General features: G+C 45.0%; 1 protein-coding gene across 11 annotated transcripts in view; it reads left to right on the top strand.

Annotated features, from left to right (window-relative positions):
* Window positions 1-15,201, top strand: part of PLCB1 (phospholipase C beta 1) — a 3,004,223-nt gene that overhangs the window by 2,275,028 nt on the left and 713,994 nt on the right. The gene's annotated exons all lie outside the window — the stretch shown is intronic.

Consider the following 15,201-nt stretch of genomic DNA (forward strand, 5'->3'; position numbering starts at 1 on the left):
AAGAGGGCTTCTCCATTTGCTTTTCTGTGTGCTTTTCTCCACTTCCTTTCTACTCCACTTCTGGTAGAACAAGGCCCTCTGGTTTTGACATCAGGAAACTGGGGTCACTTGTCTGAAGGACAGGGATTGGAACCCTTAAAGCAGGCTTCCTTACATTCAGTCCCCTTTGACCCTTTACAATAATATATGGTTTTCTCAACACCATCTTTGATGCACTTTTGGACCTTCAAGTACATGTTGTTCATTTCTCTTAAAATCCCTCTGCCAGAGGTCAAGACAGGTTCTCCAAGGCAAATGCAAGCTCTGCTCTCTAACTATCCAGGGCAAATTGGAAATTAACTGTTGTTTTGGTCAACACCTGCTCCTCTCTGCCAGCTGCATTAGCACTAATGCCCCTCACTGGAGGTAAAGGACTCCTTCAGGTGTTACTTAGCTTCTCCGGGTTAGGGGTGAAGAGAACAATGACCAATCCTATCCCTGAGTCCATGGGTTGAGACTCATGTCACCAGAATCATCAAAGCAACTAGGTTCCTGCATTCTACATCTTTGAATCATCATTGAACCATAGTTCAACTATGTTTGAGAGACATCTGTAGGGTATTTTGTGGAGATTTGGGGCCTGACGGTATTTTATTACCGCCGAAAAATAACTTAGCAATAATCACTCCTTGTATTCAGATTGGGCCATGTGCAACAATAATACAGTGGACATGCATTATTTCAGCACCCAGACATGCATATTTGGTATGCGTGGTTGGTATGCGTGGTTGGTGGTATTTTGGTGAGCATAATTCCCTTGTTTTATTTGTGGCCCCAATGTCCAGAATCCCTTATCTTTGCTTATATTTTTCGTGTAATCACTAGAGAGACCTCAGACCTACATTTTAGGAATACCACATTTTCAATGTTAGTGTTAGTGTGCCACCATGGGCGATCTCACTGACTTATTTACGACAGAGGGCTATATGTGGTAATTTTGTGGTAATTTCCACTACCTTATATACGGTAGGGAACTATGTTCAGAGAGACCCTCTTCCCGTTGGCTCATGTACCTCCAAGGAGCTATGCTACAAACAATCACTCTCAACTCTCCATACTGAATATGATCATGCACACATCTGTCTTAAAATGACAATTGCATTGTTTAAAAATCTCCCCTCATCATCAGCACTGTATTGGTAAATATAAGACACACCACCCGTCTGCTTTCAAATATTTTTCTGTATTATAAAAGTTGCATTTAAACACGATCTCACTCTTTACAGAAATAAATAAAATAGCACAGTAACAGCATTGTCTGTGATACACTGAAAAAAGAGTGGCGGAGAACAGAACCCAATTTGCAACATTAACATGTGATTAAGGCACCGGAATCTCCTTTCCTACTCTGACTGAATATTCTCGTACACACTCAGCTCCCACACTTATGTAATTACCTTATCTGTTCAGCCGAGTTTTCTTCAGCTGTTCTCTTTCTGAATGTGGCTCCCTTGAAGATTAACCCCAGTGAAAAGGAGCGCCTTTCCTTCTCAAACCGGGGTCATTGCCTGGAATTATCAGCTTTTGCAGATAGGAATGCTCCAGCCAGGAAAAAGGTCCTTCTCCCAGCTCTGCCAAATCTTGACTGTCCTCCTTCCTCCTCAAACTCCCCCCAGCAAAACTCTGATCACTCCCTCTAGCATGATACTTGCTATGACGCTGCTCCAATCAGAATCAATCATGCCATCTCCTCCTTCTCTACACAATGGCTCATTTTTATAGTAATACTTTGTACCAACTGATTTCCTGTTCTTTCGAGCCTTTTTGCTTCCTGTAGTTATGTGGACAGGGCAGCAGAGAAAACGAAAAAAAAAAATGGATGTGCGTTTAAAAGTTCACTTTCAGAGTAGGCCTATTTCTGCAGTGGAGACACATTTTTATTAGTGGATTATGTTAACTTCAGTTTCATTAGTCAGGTTAGTTATGAGTAATGTTAGTTATTAATTTTCAAATGTGTCTCTTGCACCATAGGCATTTCAGGTGAAAAAATAGTGTGCATTTTTGAATGTGCACGTGTGCTTTTAACTGTAAAAATAGATTTGCATCTTATATGTTAACATCGTTTTTGACTGAATAGCCAGTGTTTCCTTGTTAATCTGGTAACACATATAGCAATGCACCATAGGCATTTGGTGCTGCATCAAAAAAAAATTGCTACCTGTGCAGTAGTGCTGTACTCTGTGCTGGTTGCTACCTGTGCAGTAGTGCTGTACTCTGTGCTGTAACACGCCAAATATCCTTACACATCAAACCATTTATACCATTGGGGCTGCCTTTAGGACTTCTTCAAACTACTTAGTAGTGCTGTTGCTGTGCCATCTAATCAGATTGATGCTGCGTTATACCAAGTAGAGAACATCACCCGTTTGGCTTGAACAGATAGCTCGCCACTGCAGACGAGTCCGAAACCGCCACCTCTTGGAACATTGTATATGACCATCAAGGTCACTGGTTCGTACCACTGTGCCTCAACCCTGGTGAGCCCCGTAAACTCCATCGCTTGAACACCACTTTCACACTTCACAGAGTCAACATTTCAAACAAACTCATTTTCCAGCTGACTGCCATGGGCCAAGATGACTTCCATATTCTAACCACATTCGACATGCAAGCATCACATCTCGAAGAATGGTTTGACCCCTTTGAATCACCTAACAACTAGAATCTGGTACTTTGAGAGCCTGTGAAGAAGCTCTTCTTTGAGTAAACGTTGATGCAGTTATTGCCTTTTTCCTCCCCGCTAAAGTATCCTAAGTACTTACACATAACTTTTCTGAATTTTGTGTCTTCTTTTATGGGTGATGGTTTATATAGTGTATTTAATAGTTAGCAGTATGATTGATTTGTTTGTTTAAAATATTTATATTTTCATAGAACCTTGATTGGACATTCCTTTATTTTAGAGCGTGTGTACTATTGCAGCTTTGGGTTTCTACTGTCTCACACCACACCCCCTCTAAGCGCACGGCCTTCTCTCAACCCATGCTATAACAAAAGGCAAAAGATATATAGTATCTTGGCTGTGTCCATGTTGCCTTAATGATTGGGATCATTGTTGGTTTGTAGAAGTGTGAGGGCTGAATAGGCAGTTCAGCCAATACTCATCTGTGCATTCCTGCAGAGCAGAAGTCATGTTGTCACGCAAATATCATATTAAATGACAATTGAACGTTTACTTGGCTATTGCTCCTCAAAGAAAGTTATGTTACATATTAGGCAGGGCCTTTGCTTCGTTGGAAATTAGAATATTACATGGCAATCCCATTCAGAGGCCACCCCATTGATCGCACATTGCTGCTGGAGGGCGCTACTTTGTAAGCTCCAACAAGTTGCTTCACTTCATATTCATTTTTGAAAAACCAAAGACTGGATCACATGAATTGCACCAGAGGTGAGCAGTTTTGTGCTGATGCACGATCATTTTGCATTGAGATTTGCACCATATTGATTACACAGTTCCTTTCATATGAATGTTATTTTTGCTTTGGTCAAACAGCAAATATCTTAGAGAAAAATAGGCAGGAACTAATGAAAAACTACCTAGTACCAGAGCAGATAATATAATCCATCCCCAGGTTTTTTTGTTTTCAACATCTTGATAGAAGGCACCCTTCATCCCTCAATTACATAAAGGAAATTTGACAGAAGCCACTGGGATGGTGGGTTAACGTGTTAATCACTTTACTCAGACAATGCAACCTATGACAAATAACTTTTTAGCCCCTGGTTCCACTACACTGATGACCCCATAAAGAAGACTTTGAAGTGAAACCAATGGGCATCTTGCTACAAAGCTCCATCCCTCACTCAGATCACCAAGAGCAAGTCGGTCAGTGGCTATTGAAAGTGTAGACCGGCTTTGGATCACAATACCCCATGTGGCCTTGCCCTGTATGTCTTAGTCAATATCCCCTGGTGTCCCCATCCCAAACATCTGTGGCAAAAGACAGAAGAGGATAAGAGTGAAATCTATTTGGCCTATTGGCCCTCTACCCCAAGCCTAGGCCTCTCTCACTCTGCATCATCTCATATTCTCACTCCTACTCTCTCTTGCAACCCTCCACATGCTGCCTCTGACATTCTACTAGTATGCATCCCCCTTACAACACACAAACCTTCTGTCGATCATTGATCCCTATTCCCATCCTGTGCAGCACTCACATGAGACACTCACGCTTTCATCCCAGAAGCACCAACCTCATCTATCCCCCAGGGCTCCTGCTCAGATTAAGGCAGTGAGCATTGAGGAGGATCTGGGTCACGTGATCAGACACTGCCAATCAGTTTCTCTGCCAAATGGCAGTTTTGCGTCTTCCAGACAGTTACTAAAGTACTCCAGATCAGATCCAGGCAGGCAGCATTAAGGTGGTTGCTGGCAATGCGAACAGGCCCTGCCACTCAATTGCTCTGCCCACCACCCATTTTTGCACATTCCAGGTAGCTACTTAAGGACTCCAGGCCAGCTCCAGGCACACAGTATTGAAGAAGCTGCTGGTCATGTGACCAGGCCCTACCACTAAGGTGCTCTGCCCACTACCAGTTTTTGTACGCCTGCAAGGCAGCTGCTAAATGACTCCAGGTCGGCTGAAGGCAGACCCCTTTGAGGAGGCTGCTGCTCGCATTACCAGTGTCTGCCTCTCATTTGCACCATCCACCACTAGTTTTCACAGCTTCTCGGCAGCTACTAAAAGGCTCCAGGCCAGGTACAGGCAAAAAGCATTGAAAAGGCAGCTGGCCACGTGACCAGGCCCTGCCACTCAGTCGCTCTGAAAACTGCCAGTTTTCACAGCTTCAAGGCATCTACTAAAGGACTTGAGTCCAATTCCAGGCACACATCCTTGAGGAGGCTGCTGCTGATGTGAGCACGACCATCTTAAATGTTCATCTTCCTAGGGTAAAAGGAGTACCTTTATATTAACATCAGCAGATGCTACCCGAAGGGTTCCGCACTTTATGTATTTTATTTGCTCCAGGTTCACACACTTGATGTCAGAAAAAAATTACTTCTAACATTACAGGGTTAAGAGCGACATTGGGTGGCAACCAATTAGAATTGTTGGCAGCCTTCTCAATAATTATTTCCATCATGCTTATAATGGGCGAACCTAGCACAGACGCAGAACAAAATGAGGTTTTTCAAGTTCACTGCTGTCAGCAAACCTGTTCTCGCTGTGCAACAATATGTAGATGACGTGTGGAAGGATTTTTAAATGTATTTTTACAAAGCTGTTTACAAAAGGTTATATTTGGTTATTGGCGCTTTGTGTCCCCACAATCACTGGCCCATCACACTGGTGATGGTAAGAGACCACTCCTAGAATGTGGATGAAAATGACAATCGACACCTCAAATTCTACTATTTTTAAGTCAGAAAAAACTGCTAAGCTTAATTGTTTACACCCTCTGCTCAGATACCCACAAGCCTCAACGCGTACCCGCAAGTGGTGCCCCTAGGTTCATGCCACTGCGCATGGATGCCCATAGGCTGAGAGCATATTGTATAGAGGGATATTTGCCTCTGTTCTCCTTAACATGCCCCCATGGAGATTCTGACCTCAAACACAAAGAAAAAAATCAGTGTGCAGTGGCATGCTTCTAAATCACAAGGGGCTGGGGGGGGGCGTCTGGATTCCCCCATGGGCCCAGGCTCAGTGGAGTGTCTTCATGTGTCTTGTAAAATGCTCAAGTGCTGCTGCTGTCCACTAGGAAGGCTGCCTCATTGTCAAATCATCCTTGATTGGGGGGCTGCGTGGGGGACAGCCAAATGCTGTTTGCAGGCATGGGAGAAGTAGGGGATCCTAACGCAGAATGCTGCAAAGACAGCTCAACAGGTTAGGAGACTGCTGCTGAGGTGTTTAGGCCAGCCTGTGAATGCTATTGTTTTGCAATTCCTGCTGCTAAATGCATTGCAGCATGTGTTATTGGCCCTGGGATGGATACCGCATACCGGCCACGGCTCCCTTGTTTTGCTCGGTATGTGAACAATTACCCCTGAAAGCGGTTCTTGCCCGGAGCAAACATGAAAAGTTGGCACCCTTGTGAATGCCTACATCTGAACCGGTCGTGCAGCCACCTAGAAGTGTATCCCTAAAGATGCCAGCTGAAGTAGTCTGTTCCAAGCCCTTGTAACACAACCCTGGAAGGCTGGATGGGCCAGCCACCCCGGTGATTCGTCTGCCAGCCTAGAATCAGCCAAGTAGCCTCTCACACACACACACCGCTCACTTGCTCTGTTCACTCTCCGTGCAATGTCCGACTCGATGCAGGCAAGCAGGTCGCCTGATGCCAGGGGCAGGGCAGGGCACCATGGACCATGGAACGCACACACGGGCAGGCAGGCCAGCAGGTTAGGGAAAGGGTCGGACAGTGTCACAGACAGGGCAGCACACAGCAGTGGGCACTGGGCAGGAACGGTGTTGTGGTGGGTCTGAGACTCTATGGGTGGCTGAGTGACTTTCTCTCATCCCACGCGCACATATTGGTTCATGGGGACATAGGAGGCAGGCACGTGGTCGCTTATTTCTGGGCGGATGGATCCTTTGCTACATATTAGCAAATGTGCCCTGCGTGCCTGCCTGCCCGCCCGAGTCGGCTCCCGCTGAGTAAGAACGCGTGCTGCAGGCCCTGGCCTGGGATGATTAACCCCTTGCCAAACAGATTACCCAGGCCAGGCAGGCAGGCAGCAAGGGAAAAGGGCCGGCTGGCGCCAGCAGCACGACGACCTCTGGCAGGACATATGTAGTACTGTGAGTGGAGAAGGCCAGAATACCTTGAAAGCTATTATCCGAATCCCAAAATGTAGGGAGTCCTGTGCATCCTGAAGTTGGGAAATACTATTATGCTTCTCAAATGAAGATAGACTGATCAGACTTCTGGGAAATGCAGTCCCCAGATCTTCAAAAACCACAGCCGGATCCAAACAACGAAACGCTGCAATTCTTAAAACAACATTATATGTCAGTGTCTGCTTCAGATCAGTGTATGCTTCAGTTCAGTGTATTCTTCTGTTCAGTGTATGCCTCAGTTCAGTGTGTGCCTCAGTTCAGTGTATGCCTCAGTTCAGTGTATGCCTCAGTTCAGTGCATGCTTCAGTTCAGTGCGTGCCTCAGTTCAGTGTGTGCCTCAGTTCGGTGTATGCTTCAGTTCAGTGTGTGCCTCAGTTCAGTGTATGCTTCAGTTCAGTCAACAACAGCAATCCATCTAAAGTGCTTCAATAGAATGAAAGTACTTAACATGATCAATTATCAAGATACAAATATGAGCTCGGCCTAAACTAGGTAATTGAAATAAAGTGTGTTTGTCGTAAAAATAGGTACAACCAGAACCCCCTAGAAAATAAATTTTGTGAGAAGAGAATCAGAGCGCCAACAGGGACCGGGTACAATCAGAAGTGATCAGAAAGAGAACGTGCCAGTCATCCTTTCTGCATCCACATTGTCCTTCAATGTTCTAGATTTTCTTGTTGGTATTTTGTAACAAAAAAAAATGTGGAGTGGGGAAGTATTGCAGTGATGCTTCTATTGAAGTGTTCATTAATGTTCCCACAAAGTAGCATCTCAAGTGTTTACAATAATCCATGCTCTCCAAACACGACAATAAAATAAAAGTTTTTCCTATAGGCTTTTTGATTCGCTGCTTTGAACACTAGAGGGCGCTAAATACAATGCAATATCATTTAACAATTTAGCATCTTAGAGTCATTCCTACGGCACAAACACGATTGCTTATTTTCTAGACAATGTGGGTACATTTTATTCGCTCATAAAAAATAATTTAAATAGTTATTGGTTATATAGATTCTCCCAGACTTGCAGCAACTTGACAGGCTGCCGGTGGCCAAGAGTTCTAATTTAAAGGCCTGGTGTATTATTATTCATTGGGGCTAACATTAAAGGGCACGCATTTGTTATTATTTCTGTCTGTTTGTTGTACCCCATTACTGTTATGAATAGTCGCCCAAAATATGGGAGACACACTAGCCACCATTTGGCTTTTAGACCACAAATGCAAACATATATGTTCCAAGCCTAGATCTTTTGGTATCGCCACTCACACTGTCACACTGAGGGCCTGATTCATAGAAGCATTTAGTAATAGTGCAATCCATAGGAAAACGTTCTGTGAATCAGCCCATGAGTGTTCGGTGTTCTCAGCGCCATCGTGCCCCTGTGGAGCGCAAGTGTGCACTCTAGAAACGCAGATGATAGACCATTACATGCCATAATAACAACATTCAGGTGCCTTTGTCGGGGGCAAACAAATAATGAACGGGAAGTCTGTAGCTTAGATAGTTATTACCATTAGTGGACTGGCCTCGTGGGGAATCATGGAGATTTCAAGGTGGGCTTCTCCCCGTGGGCCTGTTTTATGAAGGTGTGCTCGATTTCTGCTCCTTCTGCCCTCTCTCATTTTCTGCTCCTCCTGCCCACTCTCATTTTCTGCTCCTTCTGCCCTCTCTCATTTCCTGCTCTTCCTGTCTCGTTTCCTGCTCCTCCTGCCCTCTCTCATTTTCTGCTCCTCATGCCCTCTCTCAATTTCTGCTCCTCCTGGCCTCTCTCGTTTCCTGCTCCTCCTGCCCTCTCTGGTTTCCTGCTGCTCCTGCCCTCTCTCGTTTCCTGCTCTTCCTGCCCTCTCTCGTTTCCTGCTCCTCCTGCCCTCTCTCGTGTCCTGCTCCTCCTGGCCTCTCTCGTTTCCTGCTCCTCCTGCCCTCTCTCGTTTCCTGCTCCTCCTGCCCTCTCTCGTTTCCTGCTCCTCCTGGCCTCTCTCGTTTCCTGCTCCTCCTGCCCTCTCTCGTTTCCTGCTCTTGCTGCCCTCTCTCGTTTCCTGCTCCTCCTGCCCCCTCTCCTATTCACACCACCCCTTCCTTCTATTGTGTGTGCCAAACATCAGTTTGGATACATTTCTGCCCCCTGAAGCTCTTTCGTGTCCTTTATTTCCTGTACACATGCCTTCTTTCTTCACATCCTGATGGTATTGTACGCTATCCAATCCAGCCCCGCCAGATTTTAGTCCTTTTAATGTTTCTTGTTTACACACCAGTCAGGCCTTTCCAGTTTCTTCTCCATTGAAAGCATCTTGCCGACTATGCCTAATAATTCCCCAGGGCTGGCCCCTCTCACGTTTCTATGGATCTGTCCACGGTGCCCTGTATGCCTCCCATAGTGTGAGAAATTGCCTCCGGCAAGGGTGTCGGAGCCCTGGCTTTTTTGATTATGTCTTAGTTAATAAAATAATGTGGGTAAATCCATCTCTGAAAGGGTAATCTGCAAATCCAATTACCCCCCACCCCCATTAGCTCCATGCCAAAAGCATAGTGTACACCTGTGCCCTGCTGCCTTAGTAGCCTGATCTGCAGCTCCGTCTCTTCAGTGCCACAGAACAGGTTCAGAGGGCACACATGACAGCCAAGTCCCTGGAGCACAGGGATGGCATTTAAGAAATGCACCCCCTGTAACAAAACCCTATAATTATGAGTTACTGTTCTGGGGGCACGACATTTTTAAATAAAAGCCATATCTGATTTATGGTATGGCAGATGGTAACGTGTAATCCCTGTGGGCTCAGCCCAGCTGTGAAAGAACTATGTATATTCTCCCCAGCCAAGGCTGTATCTGCTGCTTTTAGCAGAACTGCAGCCGTGGGGGATTGCTGCTCTGCATTCCCTTTATAAAGGTAGGTGATGTATTTCCAAGAAGACAGCCCGTCCACAGGAATCTGGCCCTGGAACAGGAATCAAAGGAGCACACTTTCACACCAGGGTCCTCCATATCTAGAGACCATTGATTCTATTGAGAAGGGAAGGGGCTGGGGTTATTGTAGACCGAGAGACCTCTTGACCACTGGAGGAATGTGCTTCAACTGGGCTGAGCGTAACACAGAGTCCATTACACCACCACCAGAGGTACTCATTCCAAATGCTTGAGGCTGTCTGCATAGGTCAAAAGGCCTACACGAAGTATTCAGGGTCAATATAGGAGCTGGTCAGGTGACCTCTGACCCCTTGCTTTTGGGTGACCGAACAAAGAGAAAACAGCTAAGGTACAACCTCCAGCCTTTCCTCCAGCCTCTTTTCCTATGAGCTATTGCTTGGCTGTCTCCTGCTACCTGCTTGTAAGTATGAATTAAATCATTGCTCCGCCCTGCTCTCACCATGCACTGCTCCTAATACCTCATCCTTTCTCTTATACCTATTCATCCATTCTCCTCTGCTCAAAACCATTTCAACTCTCTTCTCATCCCTACCATCTCGTTACCTCTTCTCGTTCATCAACGCTCTCTATCCGCAAATCTCCAATCCTAACTTGTATGACTCTTCATCTTCTCACAGCTAACCCCAGTGCCTCTCTACTGCGCAGACTCCATGTAACTATGCTTCTAGATCTCACTCTCTTTATATCTCTCTTGGGAATGCATATTGTGCCTGTAACAAGACTTCCTTTACTCCAGACTTCCTTCTTTCCCATTCTCCCTCTCTTGACCTAACAGAAACTTGGATTCCTCCCTCAGACTCTGCGACCCATACTGCCCTTCATGACCGTGCCTATGCCTTCACCCACTCTCTCTGCCCAACTGGCAGGTGTGGTGGTGTAGGAGTGCTCTTATCAGACCTACAGGTTTTGTATACCCCTACAGGATTACTCTGTATGGGGTAAGGAGTGCCTTGAACTCCAAACGGAATAGGTAATTGGCCGTAGTCAGATCTGCAAGATTACGGCATTTGTAAAGACCACATTCTTCTGTAATCCATGGTCTTACGCTGATGATGTCATCATGCACTGACCATCAGTGACGTTCTGATCGGCATATAAAGCCAATTACAGTGAACTCTGATGTTCCTCAATGTTTCAGTTTTCATATGTTTGTCACTGAGTCTCTTCACATTGTGGGATTTTTCCTTGCTTTTGGATTTTGCTTTGTCACGTCATGGGATGGTCCTTGCGCTGTGGACTATACCTTTATGTGAAATACGTGGATATGTGATAACTCTGGATTTGCATTCTCTCAATTCTGCTGACTATCTAGTTGCTACTTGAGATTAAAATGAGCCATACTGTTTTCCAGGTGCCTAAGTTTTTCACTTACCCCTGAAGCATTTGGTTCCCAGTGTTTCTCTCACCCTCTCAGAATATCTGGTACATTGTTTCCACCTGTGGATACTTTACAACTTACCTGGTTTCATGTATTCAACTGTTATTGTTTGTCTTTGTGCCTACCTGGGGGATGGTGCAGGAGCATATATCATCCCCATCGGTGCTCTAGCACCTTGAAGTGTCTCATGTGCTAGATGGAATTACCAATAACAATCTCAAACCAAACAAAAATGGACAGACTCAAAGAATATGACAAAGTACACCTTTATTATTAGCATAAAATAAAGTAGGGCAATCTGGCGAACAACAAGCATTAGTTCACACACTCACAACCAAATTTGATAATACAAAGGTTTAATACCTTGATATGTGTCATCTATGATGCCGTCCTACTTGGAACACTGTAACACCTATTAAAGGGAGGGATTGGTCAAAGGAATATATAGCTATAGTGTGTATAAGTGTATACGTGTAATAGTGATTATAGCGGAAAAATGGCAGTGGTTGGTCTTTGCAACACTGTATAGCATGTTGCTGCATAGACCCTCATGATTGGTTGGCATGCTTTTCCAACCTTGGACTTTCAGCTCATTAGCAGCACGTAAGCAAAACAAAACCCAGGTGCCGAAAGTAACGTCAGACTACTCCCCAATTTCCCAATTATTCCTTCATCTCTCATTGGTCCAGCCCTAAGCCAAGGCTTCTGGTTTATGGTTGACCTTGCAGCCTCTTCTTTATTCGGGGACCTTTAATGGAGTGTAGGCACACCATTAGCTTTGTCTGAAATTTAATGCATAGCCCTTGTTTTCAACTTCTGAATCACGTGTGAGGAGACCACGAATTTGTCCATCTCGACCTTCTATTTACTGCTATTTGATTCAGTTGTACTGAGCATCAATCCTTCTCTTGCCTTCTAGAGACTTGCTCACTCCATCTTGCATAGGTTTTCTGCAATGTTTAATTGTCTAATATTTAGCTCTAGCAGATGTTTTTCTCCTTTGCTTGATCTAGAAAAATATGACTTACATACATGGCTTATCCCTTTGACTCCCCTTGTGCCATGCAATTATTCCACGAAGTAACATCCTTGATCCCAGGTCAATAGACTCCTCTTTATTCCATACACAAATCTGTTTTTACAGCATCTTCTGAATTTGCAGCCCTGGTGTGTCTCCGAGGTAGCATGATTGATTTTAAAACGAGTTCAGCTTTCAACTTTCAATCATGGCCACTCTAGCAATGTTATGTTTTCCTCTGCAGCAAACATCTATATGTCTCGTCTACCTTGTGTTTCTGCATAAATAAACGTATCAGTCAGCAGGTTACTTTAACTTCATTACGTACACGATTTCTTCGTATCTTCATTACATGTTTCTCTTATTAATTCAGTTACATCTTTATTCTTCAGTATCTGCATATTGTTTCAATGTGTCTCAGTATCTTTCCTGCACAGCGTCATTCTGCCTCTCAGTGCAAGGGTACATTCAATACAGTCGTCTTAGTGCTTATCGTCTCTCATACACTCGATGCATTATTGGGATGATACCTGTTTTCCTACATAAGGCTCTTCTCATTCTGTTCCAGTATGATAGACGTGAGGGGGCGGGAGCCAGGGATGGCGTGTCTTCCTCTACACACCTTAGGGGGTCCACTGCTGACTGGTGAATTATTTTACTCCTTCAGTCATTTGTGGTCTGATTAATGTTTGTGGGGAAAAGCGGCAGCACTCCCCACATATTGACAGTTGTCATCTTCCAAACTTCCTATCTCTCCTGCTCCCTATCTCCCGCAATTTTTCCCTCTTTCTAATACACTATCTCCACAATCATTGACCACTATGGCATTCATATTACATCACCTCAAGACTTTCCTTTTCACTTCCTCCTTCCCTTATGCCCTCCTCTGCTAACCTCACAGTTGCTGTCATTGTTGACCAGGTCCCTTATGTGTCCTTGGGGCCCTGGCCTCCCACACCCAATCGTCTCAGCTTCTGCCTGACAACAGCACTTGCCTAAGCACCCACTGACCTGCACCACTCTAGGCCTGCACTTAACCCAGCACAACGCTCACTAGCACTTACTAGACATTGCTCTTACATCTGCTGCTCACCCACAAGCATGGACCCTCCAGCACTTACCTCCAATCCCACTGTCCCTCTTCTCTCTCTGCACTTGCATGTTCTGAATACTCACAAGGCCTAGTAGGTTTGTCTTTATCTTCCCATACATACATTGTTTTCAATCCCATGTTTCCCTCCCTGTTGCCGTAGAGGCACATTGAAACACAATTTACTTGTTGGATAAATTCCTCATAAATGCACAATAAATCAAATTAATAAATCTCTCTATCGGCTATCTGATCCTGCTGGACAATTTATTGACCACCTCTACCAACTATTTGACTCCCTTCCTCCGCATAATCACCTCATTGTAACTGGTGACTTTAACCTCCCTTCTACCTCCACTGCCCTATCGATTGACTTTAGCTTTCTTCTGCTTAACCACTTGCTCTGGTCTCTCCACTCTCTGCCCATCCATTCAAATAGTAACTCCTTGACCTGATTCTCATCTCCTCACAACTATTCACCTTGAATATCTCCTCCGCTCCTTCTCCCTCTGATCATTCCATCGTCTTTGCCTCAATCGCCACTCCTACTTCCACAATTCTCTCTCTCCATCTACCACTTTCATTACCAAGCGCAAGTTTCCCTCCTCCAAACTATTAATTATCTACATCTCTGACACCACTCTCTCCCCTCCAATGCATAATTCACTGTTCCGTCCACTGATTAAGCCTTCTGTAACTTTAACGCTGTCCTTAATGGTCCCTTCTCCACTCACTTCCCTCTTACTACACCCACTCCTCGACTTTCACATCTTTGGATTACACTTTCCAATCAAACCCTTAAAACAAGAGTGAAGAAAATCCTTCACACTTGGCATAGACCTAGACACTCCTCGGATCTCCACTTTTACCTGACTGCTGTTCAAAACCACCCATCTGCTCTCAACTCTGCCAAACGTGACTTCAATCTCTCTCTCATTTCGTCTTAATCCTATCAGTCTAGGTGCCTTCATAAATATCTCAATTCAATTCTCTCGCCTCCTAAACCCTCATCTATCGCTAATCTTGCTGCTAACCATCTTGCTCTCTGCTTTGCGACTACCATTTCCAACATTTCAAATATCCTCTCAAATTACCTTCTGTACTCCCCCACTGCTGACTTTTCTCCACTACCTCTTCCCTCCTCTCCTCTGAGAATGTCTTCTTTGCCCCCACTAACCCGGATGAGATTCTTGCCCTTCTTCTCAGGGTTAACTCTTCATGTGCCCCCATTGGCCCTCTATGCCCACACATAGTGAAACCCATAGCTCCCAGTGTTGCTTCATATCTTAATTCGCTCTTCATCCCATTTCTTGACAGGGCCACTTTTCCATCATCCTATGAGTCGGCTACTCTTATTCCTATCCTTAAGAAGCCTGGCCTAGACCCAAACTGTCCTGCCAACCTTTGTCATGTCTCTATTCCACGTCGCTACTCCAAAATTCAGAAGCACATAGTTTTCAACCGTCTCACTGAGTTTCTTCACACACACAAACTCCGAGAACCTCTTCAATATGGTCTGTAACCTCTGAACTCTACTGAATCAGCAGTCCTCAATGTCAGCAACTACATCTCTTCCACTTGTCATGCTAACCGATCATCTATTCTTGTTGTTCCTGACCTCTCTGCTGCCTCCGATAGCGTCAACCATTCTGACCTTCTCTGAACAATAGCCCTCACTTGGTTTGCTTCGTATCTCGCCCCAGACACATCCAAGTGTACTGGAACAGCCTTACCTCCTCACTCACCCCCTTACGGTTGGTGTTCCCCAGGGGCCAGTCCTGGGTCCACTTCCCTTCACTATCTATACCTTTGCTTTAGAATATTGATCTCCCATCAACTCTTCGATGATGACACTCAGATCTTCTCCTCCTTTCCCTCCTTATCTGACAAGCTACTGTCAAAAATGTCTGTCTGTGCCATCCAAAACTGGATGTCATCTCAATCGCTCATGCTCAATCCACTGAGA

The sequence above is a fragment of the Ambystoma mexicanum genome, chromosome 4q (assembly GCF_040938575.1).
Source record: "Ambystoma mexicanum isolate Mex_15411 chromosome 4q, UKY_AmexF1_1, whole genome shotgun sequence".
NCBI lineage: Eukaryota > Metazoa > Chordata > Amphibia > Caudata > Ambystomatidae > Ambystoma > Ambystoma mexicanum.